Source organism: Nelumbo nucifera, chromosome 5 (genome assembly GCF_055504915.1).
Source record: "Nelumbo nucifera cultivar China Antique chromosome 5, China Antique-T2T, whole genome shotgun sequence".
Classification (NCBI taxonomy): domain Eukaryota; kingdom Viridiplantae; phylum Streptophyta; class Magnoliopsida; order Proteales; family Nelumbonaceae; genus Nelumbo; species Nelumbo nucifera.
The window spans coordinates 80,108,917-80,122,485 of NC_142653.1; the positions used below are offsets into that span (position 1 = coordinate 80,108,917).

Sequence of the window (13,569 nt, forward strand, 5' to 3'; positions counted from 1 at the left end):
ATATATAGCTCATTTTCCAATTATTGAACAGAAGTACTTTTGTGTCTTTTTATCAAATAAGCACTACATGAAGATGTAAAATAATCACTTTGCCTTTACTTGTTTTCCAATTCAAACTTTAGAGAGGGGGCATTTGCTGTCCAATAAAAATTCCAAAAGCTAGGGACACCTATTCACACTTTTATAGATAGTATAAATATAGATAAATAACATGATCTTTTACTTTTCATTCCTTCACGTTTTATCAAAATTTACTTTCACGTTTCACAAATATATTTACCATCAAGACTAGCAATGTTAAAGATATCGGCCATGACATCATTTTATCACTGGTTCATGTTTTTGTTTTCTATTTTATGGTACAACATCCATTATAGATTTTACCTTAAAGACTATTGTTGTATAATTTATCCAAGCAGAAATGGACAAGCAGCCATGGGATTGCTACTTGAAAGTTCTGATTAAGTTTTCATGCACTTTTCAAAGGGCACCACAATCCTAAGATGGGTTTAAAGGAACATGAAAACATGATTCTTAAGTCACTTTGTCTAAGGTGCCCTTTGATAACAGCTGAAGAGGCTGAACTGAAAATCTTAAGGAGGCTGTGAGCTCCTTACTGGCTGATGAAACGGGTACTTTCACTTTACTATACCTTTGAAAACGTTATTATTTAATTATTTTAACAGCTAGAAAACAAAGAAACAAGTCTGAGAGAGAGAGAGAGAGATTTCTACCCAAAAAATGGTTTTGATGATGGTAATGATGCTATATACTCTCAATTGGAGCCTAAATACATGAAATCAAATAAAAAAAACTAGCTGTTAAAGTATTTAATGAATAAGTATCCCTTAGAAACCCACTAACATGCAAATTTACCATAAATATATCTTGTGAGAAGTTATGAGCAACTTGAGAACAAATGGTTTGACATTTGATCTTTATCAATATTCACCTTTAATAAAACTACAAGTCAACATGACATTTAATCTTTGTTTTGTTGTGATTACAGATGGCTAGTAAAGAGGTACATAGAGATGATATACTCAACCATGAGTCATCCGGGGATGATATTGGAGATTCATCCTCTGAAGTCCCTAGACCCTCTTGATAACGGAAGGGGCCTAGGAAGCGTGGCTGTACTGTGTTGCCACATGTACAACAAAGAAGAAGGGACTGTTCTAAGGTCCCAATCTACATTACTAATTGGAAGAACATTACTCTTGAAATAAAAAATAGGTTATATGATGTCGTGAGGGTAAGTGCAACATAATTTTTTTTTGTCAAATACTCATTCCTAACATTTTCTTGTCCTATCTTCTTGTAGGAAAAGTTCAAACTCATTGCCAAGTGGTCAGATACAAGTATAATTGATGAGGCTGGGAGGCTCCATCATTGCTTCCGTAGCCATATCAAGAAGGAATGTTAAGACAAATATGTGCCAAACCAAGAGTGGGCATTGGAGGAGGTGCTGAAACATGAGAAAAATGTGGATCGTGATGATCTCCTCCGCCTATTTGCCCATTGGGGGAAGCGTGAAAGTAAGGTATAATTTGAAAATTATTTAGTGAAATGATTTCTTGAAGTGGTAAATATAAAAAATATAGGTCATGAAGTGATTTCCCTTCTTTAATAGTTTTTAATAGGACTATAAATAAGTCCAACACAAGAGTAAACTTCAGCTCATTTAGCTAAAATGAGCTTGAGCCAAACTTGGATGGGCTTGCCTTGAGTGCTTGGTTGGGGTCCGGAGGTGGAGCCCATGACCCAGCTGCTATGCACAAAAAAAAAAAAAAAAAAAAAAGGAAAATGCACAAATTTTTAAAAGGCATGTGCCCGGGCTAAACTCTGAAGTGCAAGGCGCACAAAGCATGCACTTAGGTGTTCCTTTTAAATCACTAATATGAATTTTGAATGAAAACACTGATTGACTGGTTATCAGCTTGTTAGGTACTTTGCCTTTTCAATAACTTCACAGGGCTTAATTCTAAAAGGGGAAATTCTATGATCTATCACACATTCATCAGTTTAAATTAGTTTTCGTTTATTCAGTTCCTGTATAAAGAATGTCATCTTAGGCATTTCAAATGGGAACTAAGTAAGCTTTCTCTAATAGCTCTATAATCTAGCTGAATGGACAAGTTCTAATATTTCAGTTTTAGATCATAGGTAGAATGATGAATTTGAGTTTCCTTTTTGTTTTCCTATTTAGTTTTTGCTTGAAGCTCAAATAAATCACCTGCAACTTTGAAAGTTAGTTTCTTTCTATCATGCATCATCCAGCACTAAAAAGATGAGAACTGGTGTTAGGCCCCTTCACCCTCTCCCCGTCCTCCTCTAATAACCACTCCTTGGGAGCCTTCCCCTTTTAAGTCTGGAAGAAGATTGAAAGAATTCAGGCCCTAATAATCTGAATTGGACCCAAATCAGTCCAATTTTGTTTTCTTGTGTTTGTTTTGAAGGAATGAGAAACTTTGTTTACTAAATGAAGCATGTTGTTTAATCTCTTAGTCCTTGTTTCCTGAATATTATTAAAAAAGAAAAAAGAAAATCATCTACTAATCTGGTAACATTGAATTGGTTATTCAAAATGGCCTCCTTTTCATGAACATTATTGTAATTTCCCCAATAGAACAAATATTTATCTATAAAAAATATTGGAATTTCCATATAGAATAGGGTTTTGGTCAAAATTTCTTCAAGTTTATCAAATTTTGCAATCTTAGAATGACAGAAACTGATGATGATATGAAGTATTAACAAATATTATGTATTAATTTTTTCTTGTGAAATGTAAGTGCACACTGCCTTATAACCTTAAAAGTTAGTTGAATGTGCCATGAATAAATTTTACTAAATCTAGTCAAGGGCTTTGGAGTAGGCTCCTAGAGGGCACCTATCTCTCATCTACAATTTGTTGAATCTTGTATGTTACTTTGAAAGAACTTCCAACTTGAAATTCAATATTCAGAAAAGATGTTTGAAAGCTTTGATTCTAGAAGATAGGGTGGTAGGGATATATGCTGGTAATCTAGGATTTTTTGTTTTTCCTGGCCTATGAACTATATGGTACTTCCTTTGGGTGGAAAATCTTATATCAATGTGGATTGGTTTTCGAAAGACGTTTGGTTAAGGGAGAAATGTTGCTGCTTATAGAAGATTTTTGGGTTGTTTTTCACTTGGCAAGAAAAGGCTAACTATTGCATTCATAATTTAGATTAAAGAGTAGTTAGATAATAGGACTACACTTCAAACAATTTGAGAAACCATTTTGTCTCATTTCTTTGAAAGTGGGGGAAAAATCATGTTGATGCATCCGATTAGTTCTGGTAGCTTTCATCTACTCCAATGGATCTTCATTAATTGGTTGGGTTATTCAGACCACTAAGAGAGAAATGTTACATGGGCTCTCCTAAATGTACAAATCTTCAGGGTTGTTTTTGATGTACACATTAGACTTTTCCTTCATACCCATCTAAGTTTATTCAACCCACTTCCATTGCTTTTATAGAGCCTTATTTTTATGTTCAATCAAGCTTTGAAAAACTATCATGTGATTTCCTCATGAATTTTCTACTATGAGTTACTTTCAGACCTGAAATCTCCCATTTTTCCCTGTGGTATGGTATGAATCTTGCTTTGTTTGCATTTAAAAAGTACTACTGTTCATTACCTTTCAAATCTGAAATTTTTCATGTGATTCCATTGCAACCGATTTAACATTTTCAAGCTTGAAATCTGCCATTTTGCTCTGTAGGGTGACTATCAAAAAAAAATCTCTATAGAATGGCCTGAATCTTGCTTCTTTGCATATGATATATTCTACGGTTTAATTGAGCATTCAAATCTGAAAATTTTCATGTGGTCCCACCATGAATTTGTTAATATGAGTAAAATTTTTCAAACCTGAAATCTAGCATTTTGCTTAATAGCATGGCCTGAACCTTGTTGTATTTACATATGATATATCCTACTACATATGATTCTCCTTTGATATCTGCAACAACAACTACAAAATATATTGCTTTGTAAAACTATGGTAGTGCAAATGATTTGGGTGCAAATTCTGAATTATTTTTTAATTCAAATTTTACCTTATTTTGTTTGATTGAAGTACAAATGAAGTAAAATAAGACCAAAAGCAGAATAAAGTAACAAGTAAACCATAATTAAACCAGAATTTGCATTCTTTTCATTTGCACTCCCATGCATTTGTAGTTATATACTAGTGCAAATAAAATTTCACCACAACCAAGGGAGGAATATCTCAAGGCTGCAATGCAAATCTGACCTAGACATTAATTCTGGACCTGGTTCTGTTTTCTGATTATGATATGCATTCTAGCCTTACACAAAATTTGTACTTTTGGCTCATTTGCAACCAAGGGAGAATGATCTCAAGGCTGTAGTGCAAACTAAAATTCATAAAATAAAATCAAAGTAACTAAATGTACTCAGATGTTTTAGGTTCAGGTTTACTAGTAGGGTTGTTTACTGACCTTCCTTGAACAATCCAAGAATCTAGTGGAAAGCAATCTAGTTGGGGGGGGGGGCAGATGTTTGTCTAGCCAGATTCTTCATGAAGCAAAATTTGACCCTACAATGCATAAGCACTTGTTAATCTTGTGTCTTACTATATGGGCAACTACAGAGGGCTTTGTCCAATGCTCACTTTTCTAGGTTCAGGATGGAATCCTAGTTCACACTTCTTGCCCTAGACATCCATACTTATTTTTCTGATTTTGAGTTTGGCCTTTTTGATCTGATCATGCAATCATACAATTATAACAATGTTAGCACCAAAGACTAAAGTCCCAAGTAAATGACCAAGCACATGATTAGGTTATTTCTGTAGTTATTAAAGTAAAATCTTAAGCCTAACATGCATGAGAACCGCTTTTGCACCGACTCTTTTAAATGCATGGTGTGTCCATGTTGGACACTCAAATGGATTCTTGAGGGCAAATGGCAAAGTCCAACACTCATGCCAAATGTTAGGTCCTTATCCAGTGCACCTTCCCAATACCCCAGATAGCTGGTACCATTCAAAAAGTTTATCACTTCAAGATGGAAAAATAATTGTCCATAAACATCAGTTGTAATCTTTGGTCTGTTATTGTTTTGTTTTACATCTATCTGCGTAATGTTTGGACAAATGGGCGTTCTATATTTGTAGCCTGCAAAAGTCCCAAATTGTATTGTAGCTTTTGTGTTGAATTGCAAAAGTCTTGAATTTCATTATTGTTTATTTTGGCTGATATATATATATATATATATGCACTTACTCTTATCATTTTGTCCATGCAATGTTGAGCTTTCAACATGATTTTATCATTTTGTCTTCTAATACAGGCAATTGCATATGCACTTACTCTAAGCACATCCTACCATTTCTGCAACCAAAACTTACTAAGACCTTGCTTTCATAACCACATCAAATCTTCATAAGCTTTGAAGGTTACCCCAGACAAACACATCCGCAAACAAAAAGAAAGGACCATAGATTAGTTCATAAATATTGTTGATTACAGTTTAGTGGATGCTACTAGATGGAATGATGGAAAATAATTTTGAAGGAGGGATGATCTATTATTGTGTGTGTGTGTGTCCCTAATGAACTTGTTAGAGTTTGAGTCTAACAAGGAAACGTCATGGAATGTTTTAATTGTTATAAGACAAGGATGGGATAAATTTGATGGGAAACTCATCTTAGGCACTTAGGGTTCAGATAAATTTATTTTTAAACTAATCTATATCGTTATTGTTGCAGACTAAGTCCATGATTGGGGCCGGAAATCAAATGCAACACACCTCCATCAAATGGTGAGGTTACTAACACATTTCATGTTTTTTTTTGTTCCTTCATTAATATATATATATATATATATATATATTGACTCTTGTCAATTTTCTTTTTTTTTTGTAGGCAGAAGAAGGAAGACGAGACTATAGTTCCTCCTCAAGGCGAGAGGCACTTTTTAAGAGGGCTCATTCAAATTCCCAAGGGCAGTTTTTTCATCCTTGGGCCAAAGAATTAGCTGTAATTACTTTTTAGAAGTTTGTTTATTCATTTGATAATTTCAATGTGGTTTTATGTTGGATCATTTAATATATTCTTTAAAACTATTGTAGGCAAGGAGAACTTTGTGACAAAGTAGGTGCTCATTATGCAGTAAGCGAGGTCTTGGGTAAGGAAGCATCCATCACGAGTTCGTTGCTTTGATTCGGGGTAAATCCTAAGCGTGCTTTTGGAATCCTTGGGTTCAATGTGTTCGTTGCCTCCACAACTACATCCAAACAACAAGTCGATCTAAGAGTCGAGTCAGATGTGAGTGTCATGCGGGCCAACATGGATGCCAAGATGTCACAGATGCATGCCTTAACTGCAACAATGCTCTCGGAGTCCCTATTTCGATCCCCCCCTTCACATTCAGTTCAAGTAACAAATTAATAATGAACTTGATGTGTTTGTGGGTCGAGTTTTATTGAACATATTAATTAAACTCTCCTCATTGTATCTGAATTTTCTTTAGTGCAAAATAAAAATCTTACTTTTGGAACCTTACAAGTAGAAAAACGTATATGATATGATAAGTCCAAAAACTAGCATTTTCATCTTTTGGCCAACCCACCACCAATTTGGAATCCCCCTCTATAACCAACTTAGTGATGTTTAGCTCATTAATTAGCCCTTCGAATTCCTTCTAGGACACCATATATTCTTCTATGCATTTTTTGTTTTTGAAAGATTGTGTATTGTATTATTCACTATTTACACCTTTCAAGAACTGCACTATTTTCATGCCATCGAACTCCTTTTGAACATTTTCCCATTCAACCAAGCACCTCTTAATCTTCCCAATCAACCGCTTTGGATCTGTCCCAATTTGATTAAATACTTTGCTATTATACCTTAGCCATATAGCCTGATACAAGGCCCCAGGAATTAGCTACCGTAATTTCTTCCCTGCTACTAAATACCTTAGATGCTTGGGATGTAATCAGAGAAGACAGGCTAGTTGGCATGACCATGATACCTTGAAAAGTTGTATGAAATGGCACCAAATACAGTCAGAGACTGGGCAACACAATACATCAATTTCTGATTGGCATAAGGAACACTGATTATCAAAAGCCAACCCCTTTTATATAAGATGAACAGTTGTTGGGATTCTACTAAGGATTTCAGACCACAGGAAAAATACTACCTTCAATGTCCATTTAGTTTTCCATATTCATGACCAAAGGGTAGGGATAATTGAGCTAAGAGCTGAAGATTTGAAAAATGATTGAACTGAAAATCTGCTCCAAGTCTCCAAGGTCCACCACATGCTATCTTGCCTTGGAGGGGTCAATTTGGGACTGCTACAACATGCCTAATCTCTTGCAAGTCTCTGGTGACCTCGTGCAACTGTATCTCCATTCCATTCCAAACGATCATCAACTTGCTCCCAACCACTTACCAACCAACTTGGCTACTTGATTTGTTACATTTAATTGATTCTTGATTAGCTATCCTTGGGAGCTGACATGGATTCCTTCTTCTTCTAGAATACACCTTTGACCTATTGGTCCATGACACCTGATTTCCCAAGATCTCCTAATAATCATAACCTCTAATTGATACTTCCTTGTTCTAACCAGTAGGAATAGAGAAGGGAAGAGTTCATTGAGGGGTTGAGTCCACAGAAAATGGGATTTTCCATAAATTAGTTTGCTCTCCATTTCTTAGCTTAAACAAGATGTTTCTCCGAGATTGGTTGAGTTTAGTTATGGCCTTCCGAATGCTAACCTCATAGGAAGCATGAACCTCACCTGTGGACCGGCTTTGATTTTCATCCCCATAAGGGATCTCTCTGCTGGATACCCTTTCCTCCTTACAAAGTAGCCTTTGGGAACCCCCATTCACCATAATGGAAAACAAAGCTGTTGAGAAAACAGGATTGAGTCCACCTCCTCCACTTGATTCCAAATGCCATTTAATGAAGCATGTAATCCACAAATTCCCATTGGACATGGTCATAAAGTTTCCCCATATCTACATGATCATTACACCTTGTTACCCTGCCCTCAGTCTTGAGTCAATGCATTCATCCACTTTCAAATAACCATCCAATATTTGCTTGCCATCTACAAATGCCCCTTGAGATGGAGAAATGATACTGCCAAGAACCTGCCTCAATCTGTTTGCAAGCACCTTACCTATTCAATCCCTTCTTCCATCTCACAAGTGGCAGGAAGTTTGAAACCTTTTTTTCTTTGTTGAAGAGAACCGGATCTACTTGGCAATGCAAACCCACAAACAATCCCTTCAATACAATTAGAGTATATATCAATTAGAAACCAACACTTGAAACAATGTGGCAAAAAAAAAACAAAATTAATCTTAATCCAATAACCACAAAACATCATCTGATTCATGCAAGATTTAAATGTTTCCTAGATTCTTTATTTAGTTTATGAAAAATACTTCACTCGTATTTTTCTACTGCTTCTAGGTGTAGAGACATGGGTTTGCAAATATTCCAGTTCAGGGTGGAAATAATTTCCATCCCATTCCTGAAGTAATGCCACCAAACCCAGTAAGTTATTACAAGTTGGGTTTTGTTTTTCATTTACTTACACTTTTAGCATTAAAATAATAATGCATTTTCATAATTTTGTCTTTTATATGCATAGATGTGAGTCAGAAACCCCTCCAATTCATAGTGGAGATAATTCTCATCCCACTCCAGTAGTACCATCACCAAACCCGATAACCTATCACAAGTTTGATTTATTTTTAATTTACTCACATCTTTTAGTGTGAAAATAATATTGTATTTCTTTGTGTTTTGTAACAGATATAAGATCCTAGAACAATGTCATCTCAAGTGCCTACAAGAGGGGGGGTGGGGAGAAAGGGAAGGGCAAGGACAAGGGCAAGGGAAAGGGAATGGGAAAGGAACTCTTTTGATGAGTATTTATTTTCCTTTTTTTGTAATCTTTTAATTTCATTTGAACTAAAATGTGAATAATTGTAAATATATATTACCTTTTATCTAGTATTGAATTTTAGCTTTAATGATATTATCTTTTATTTTGAATGGTTACGTGTGATTTAATGAATGCATATAAGATTTTTGTTGAAAATGAATATATATAATAGATTTGAAAACATGTTAATATAATCTCTATATTGGGCCATAACAAATATACACGTGGAGGTGTTTTCAGCTACAGAGGTTTTTGGTGACGTTTATTAGTAAACGTCACAAAAATGTAATTTAATTTTTTGCACTATTCATGACATTTAAGTAAATGTCACCAAAAGAGGACTTTTTTTGTGATGTTTTAGCAAACCTCACAAAAAAAAAAAGATAACAAATAAATTTCACCAAATTTGTGCATAGGGGACTCATGCATGTTTAAGCAAATGTCTCTTGTGTGTTCATTAAAGTGTAGAAGATTTTGGAACATACATCTCATGCACGTAATCTGGTTCCTCTATTCTATAAATGGGGAACCAGGGCCCTAAAGAGCGGATCCTTTCCCTTATCAATTTCTACCATAATTATCTTTGTATCTTACCCTTTTTCTAGGCTTCTAATCCTAAGCTCTTATTCTACCCTTTGGCGTCCTTATCTCCTAACATCAAGACATACAATCCATCCTTTTTTGATATAGGCTTACATCAAGAATCTCTGGTTTACAAGCTTGATGAAGCATAGAATACCCTAATGTCAAAGGATACTACTCAGCCAACTCTAACGCTAGGCATGGAAGTCTCATCAACATATGATGACAAACCTAATGATAACTAGGCCAGTTTGACAAGTTGGAGTTGAAGCAAAACAGGAATATTAGATTTGCTGTGTAGAAGCAAACCAACTATATATTTCAGTGGCTATAGAGCCACTTCTCAAAATAACATACATCACCAGTGCCAACATTAGCAACATTAACAACAATAATAGCTACAAGTTAACACGGGGTTCAACTTAACCCCTTCTTCACTAGATCTAGAGCCTAATAAGGCCCTCCTCATGGGCAACAAGTCCCAGAATCCTATAGATCGCCCTCAGATCTGAAGTTAACACCATAATCTGCCTCACCAGGGACACCATCACTAGCACAACACCATAGACTCTACCAGTACATCAGTCGAAGGTTCTATATTTACCATCTCTACAATACGGGTACCTTTACCCCAGCCCATCAGTATTTTCTCTATTCTACGGCCACAGAGTCGCAGACCCAATCCTCTTCAGTCTTCATCAACATTAGTAGTGTCCTCCGTATCAGTTTCTTCAACATTCTGAACATTAACCATGGTCCCAGCCACGGACACTGCTGGTGTCAAGACCCTTTCCGTCTCTATAGTAACATTTGGCCTCACTACTCATTCACTATAGATGACCTTGGAAAACAAATCAAACAAATTGTCAACAAACACAATGGTCCCTCAAGGACTGACCTCTCCTCCAAGTTAAAATTCTTAGCCTACATGAAAAAAGTTACATAAATGCAAAAACACTTGAGTATAGAAAAATAAGAGAAAACAAGTATAGAAATATACTCGCCACCAAAGAACCATCTGCAGTCTTAGCAGTCTTCTTTCTTGACCCCTTCCCAACCAGATCCACAGGCCTCTTCTCGGGCTTTATCTTAAGCCATAGAGGCCTAGTTTTCACCACAACGGCCTTCCCCTTCTCCTCTGCCCGTGCCTCTTCGTGGTCTTTTCCGAAGGTAATGATAGCCACGCAAGCTTTGCACTGTTAAGGAAAAGGAGTTGGATCTTTATCCAACTCCAAAAGATAAGGATAAACTCAATCTAGTAGGAGATTAATCTAGAGAAGGCTCTAGGATTTGTATTATCTGAAATTATTGTTTTATTATTAGGAATGTGCAATAATTCTCCTACTAGAACTCTAACACTTGTACTATAAATACATACACTAATGAGAAGCTCAACATCGCACAATTTTCAACTCATTATTCTCTCCTCTCTATTATTTCTTCATTGTTATTCTTGCTTTTCACTTTTACTATTGTCGTTCTTTCATGGTATCAGAGTCAATGGCTTCATCGTCCAGCACTGGTTCAACTCTTCCCTCTCTCGGTTCTACTTCACCTTCTGCATCAAGTCTCAACTCAATTACAATGCCGAACTTCTCTCACTTTCTTCCAATCAAGCTGACCAGCAGCGACAATTATCTCTCATGGAAGGCTAAATTTCTTCCCATATTCAATCTAAATGAAATTGAAGGCATCATGGGATCTCTACCTTGTCCAATAAAATTCATCCCTGATCCAAGCAACGCAACCAAGACTATCATCAACACAGAATTGACGACTTGGAATAGGTTCGATAAATTAATACTGGGTGGACTAGGTGCGGATTTTGATTCATTTATCACCTCTCTTATAACTCATCTCAACTTCAGTTCTCTCACTGTGGACATCTGCAAGGCTTTCTCTCCAACCATCAGGTCTGGCTTCAACAAAGACATCTTCCAGTTGTTTCTTAGTCTCAACCCTCGGCTAATCATGCTAACTCTCAGTCTCGTCCCTCCAACAACAATAACAACAACTTCGGCCAGCAAGGTAACCTTTCCCAATTTAAGAATCAAAATAATTCTAATTATTCTAATAATTATAGAGGACGAGGAAGAGGCAGTGGGGGTCGAGGCAAAGGCAACAACAAATATCAAAATTTTAGATCTCCTAATTCCAATGGTGAATTGAGATGCCAGTTGTGAACGTAGAAAAACTACTGGCAGTTCACTTCATGGCCGATTAAATGGAGTCACCACCCATCAGAATAGGTAACTGGGAGTGATGGGCCTCTTGGGATTGCATTTTTCAAAATTAATGGATCGCTAGTAACTCCACACTCCTCGGCCTTGGACAGGGCTGGTCTAGATAAGTTGAGAGAGAAAGAGAGAAGGGATTAGGCACCCATTTCTCTGGTCAGTGTAAATACCAAAATTTCCTCTTTAATTTGAATTCACATTTGAGACCCAAGTCCTCCAATAGCCCAAAAGGATGCTATGCTTCTGCTCTTCTAGACCAATCCCCATTTGGACGTAGGGGTTTGAGCAAAAGGGTGAAAGAGTAAACCTCTTGCAGGCCAATCCACTTTTCTATTAGAACCCCCACCTTCGGACTCAACTGAATGGTCTGAAGAGAGAAGAAGCACAAACCTCTCGGAGTCTAGAGAATTCACAGGCTTGAATTTGAAAGCAAGATAGAAAAACAAGATTAAACCAACAAGACTACAAAATGTAATGAAATAAGCGTATGAGTGAACAAACAAAACCAGAACTACCAAAACATAGATTCAAGTTTGAATAGAAGCTTAGGAATATGAGGTAATCAATTTTACCTCTTGTGCCCTTTGAATGGATAGATTAGAAATGATGCAAGGCAACTAGAGAGTTAGATTTTCTTGGATGCTTTCTGTCAGGCAGACACATGAGGGTTTCAACTTAGCTTCGAATAGGAGACTAGTGATGGTAGAACCCCCGATAGCGATATATACCTTAGAATAGAAATGAAGAGGTAAAGGATTCTTTTCCTTGTCAAACCTTTTAGTGAATGGGACCTTTCTCTGGAACCTTTTGACAAGGAAATGGAGAACGATAGCACCGAGCGGAGTTTTCTTCTTCCTTTAACCCGCCTCAGTTCGTTTCTTCCGCTTTTCCTCCTCGAAGAAGCCTCTATCTCCCTCTCTCTATTTTTTTCTCATAGAAGAGCTTCTCCCTCTCTCTATTTTTTCTCTCTTGAAAAATATATTTCTTCTCTTCTTGGTATCTCCCCTCTCCTTTTAGCTTGTTCTCCTCTTTTTTTGGATCAATGCTCCCTCTCTTTATAATGGTGAGGAGGAGCATAAAAACCTGCCAAGATGCCTATCCGAGGGGTGGGGGTTAAGGACGAGGTTGAAGAGTGGTCTAAATCGAATTAGTTTTGAGGAGGTTTACGAAGGGGGTCCAATTGTAAGAATCAAATTTTCTAGGGGGCCTTTTAGGCATTCATAGAGTGTGAGGGGAAATTTTGGTAACACAAGATGGGGGGGGAGGGGGGAACTGTGGGAAATTCGGGTTCGGGCTTTTAACGACACAGGCAATGTGGATCATTTTTTCTATTTAAGTGAATGGTATTTTAGGAATTGTATTAAAAGGGTATTGTGGTGACGTTTATCAGTTCAAGTAAGGGGTATTTTGTTGATTTGTGAGAAAAAGACAATCTGGAGGGTATTCTAGTAATTCGGTCATGGGGTATTTTGGGAATTTGGGTGTGAAGGGTAATTGTGAAAATTGGAAAGAGTGTCTTGGTAATTCGGTCAAGGGTATTTTGGTAAGTTGGGATTAAAAGGGCAATTTGGTAAATTAGGTACCAAAAGGTGATTGGGGTAATCTAGGGTTTGAATGGGAAGGTTAAAAGGGTATTTGGGTAATTTAGAGAATGAAGGGTATTTTGGTAATATGGTCAAGGGGTATTTCAAGAATTTGGAAGAAAGGGTATTTTGGTAATTGGTCAAAGAAGTATTTGGAAATTTGGTCCAAGAGTGTTTCAATAATTTGGAAGAAG

At 36.6% G+C, this 13,569-nt stretch overlaps 1 long non-coding RNA gene across 1 annotated transcript; it reads right to left on the reverse strand.

The window, feature by feature from the left end:
* Nucleotides 1–7,016: 7,016 nt before the first annotated feature.
* LOC104593851 (uncharacterized) lies at nucleotides 7,017–12,890 on the reverse strand. The gene is made up of 2 exons (XR_734638.3): nucleotides 12,365–12,890; nucleotides 7,017–8,306 (listed from the first exon to the last, which is right to left on the reverse strand). It is a non-coding gene; the product is annotated as an uncharacterized LOC104593851 (long non-coding RNA).
* Between the last annotated feature and the right edge of the window lie 679 nt (nucleotides 12,891–13,569).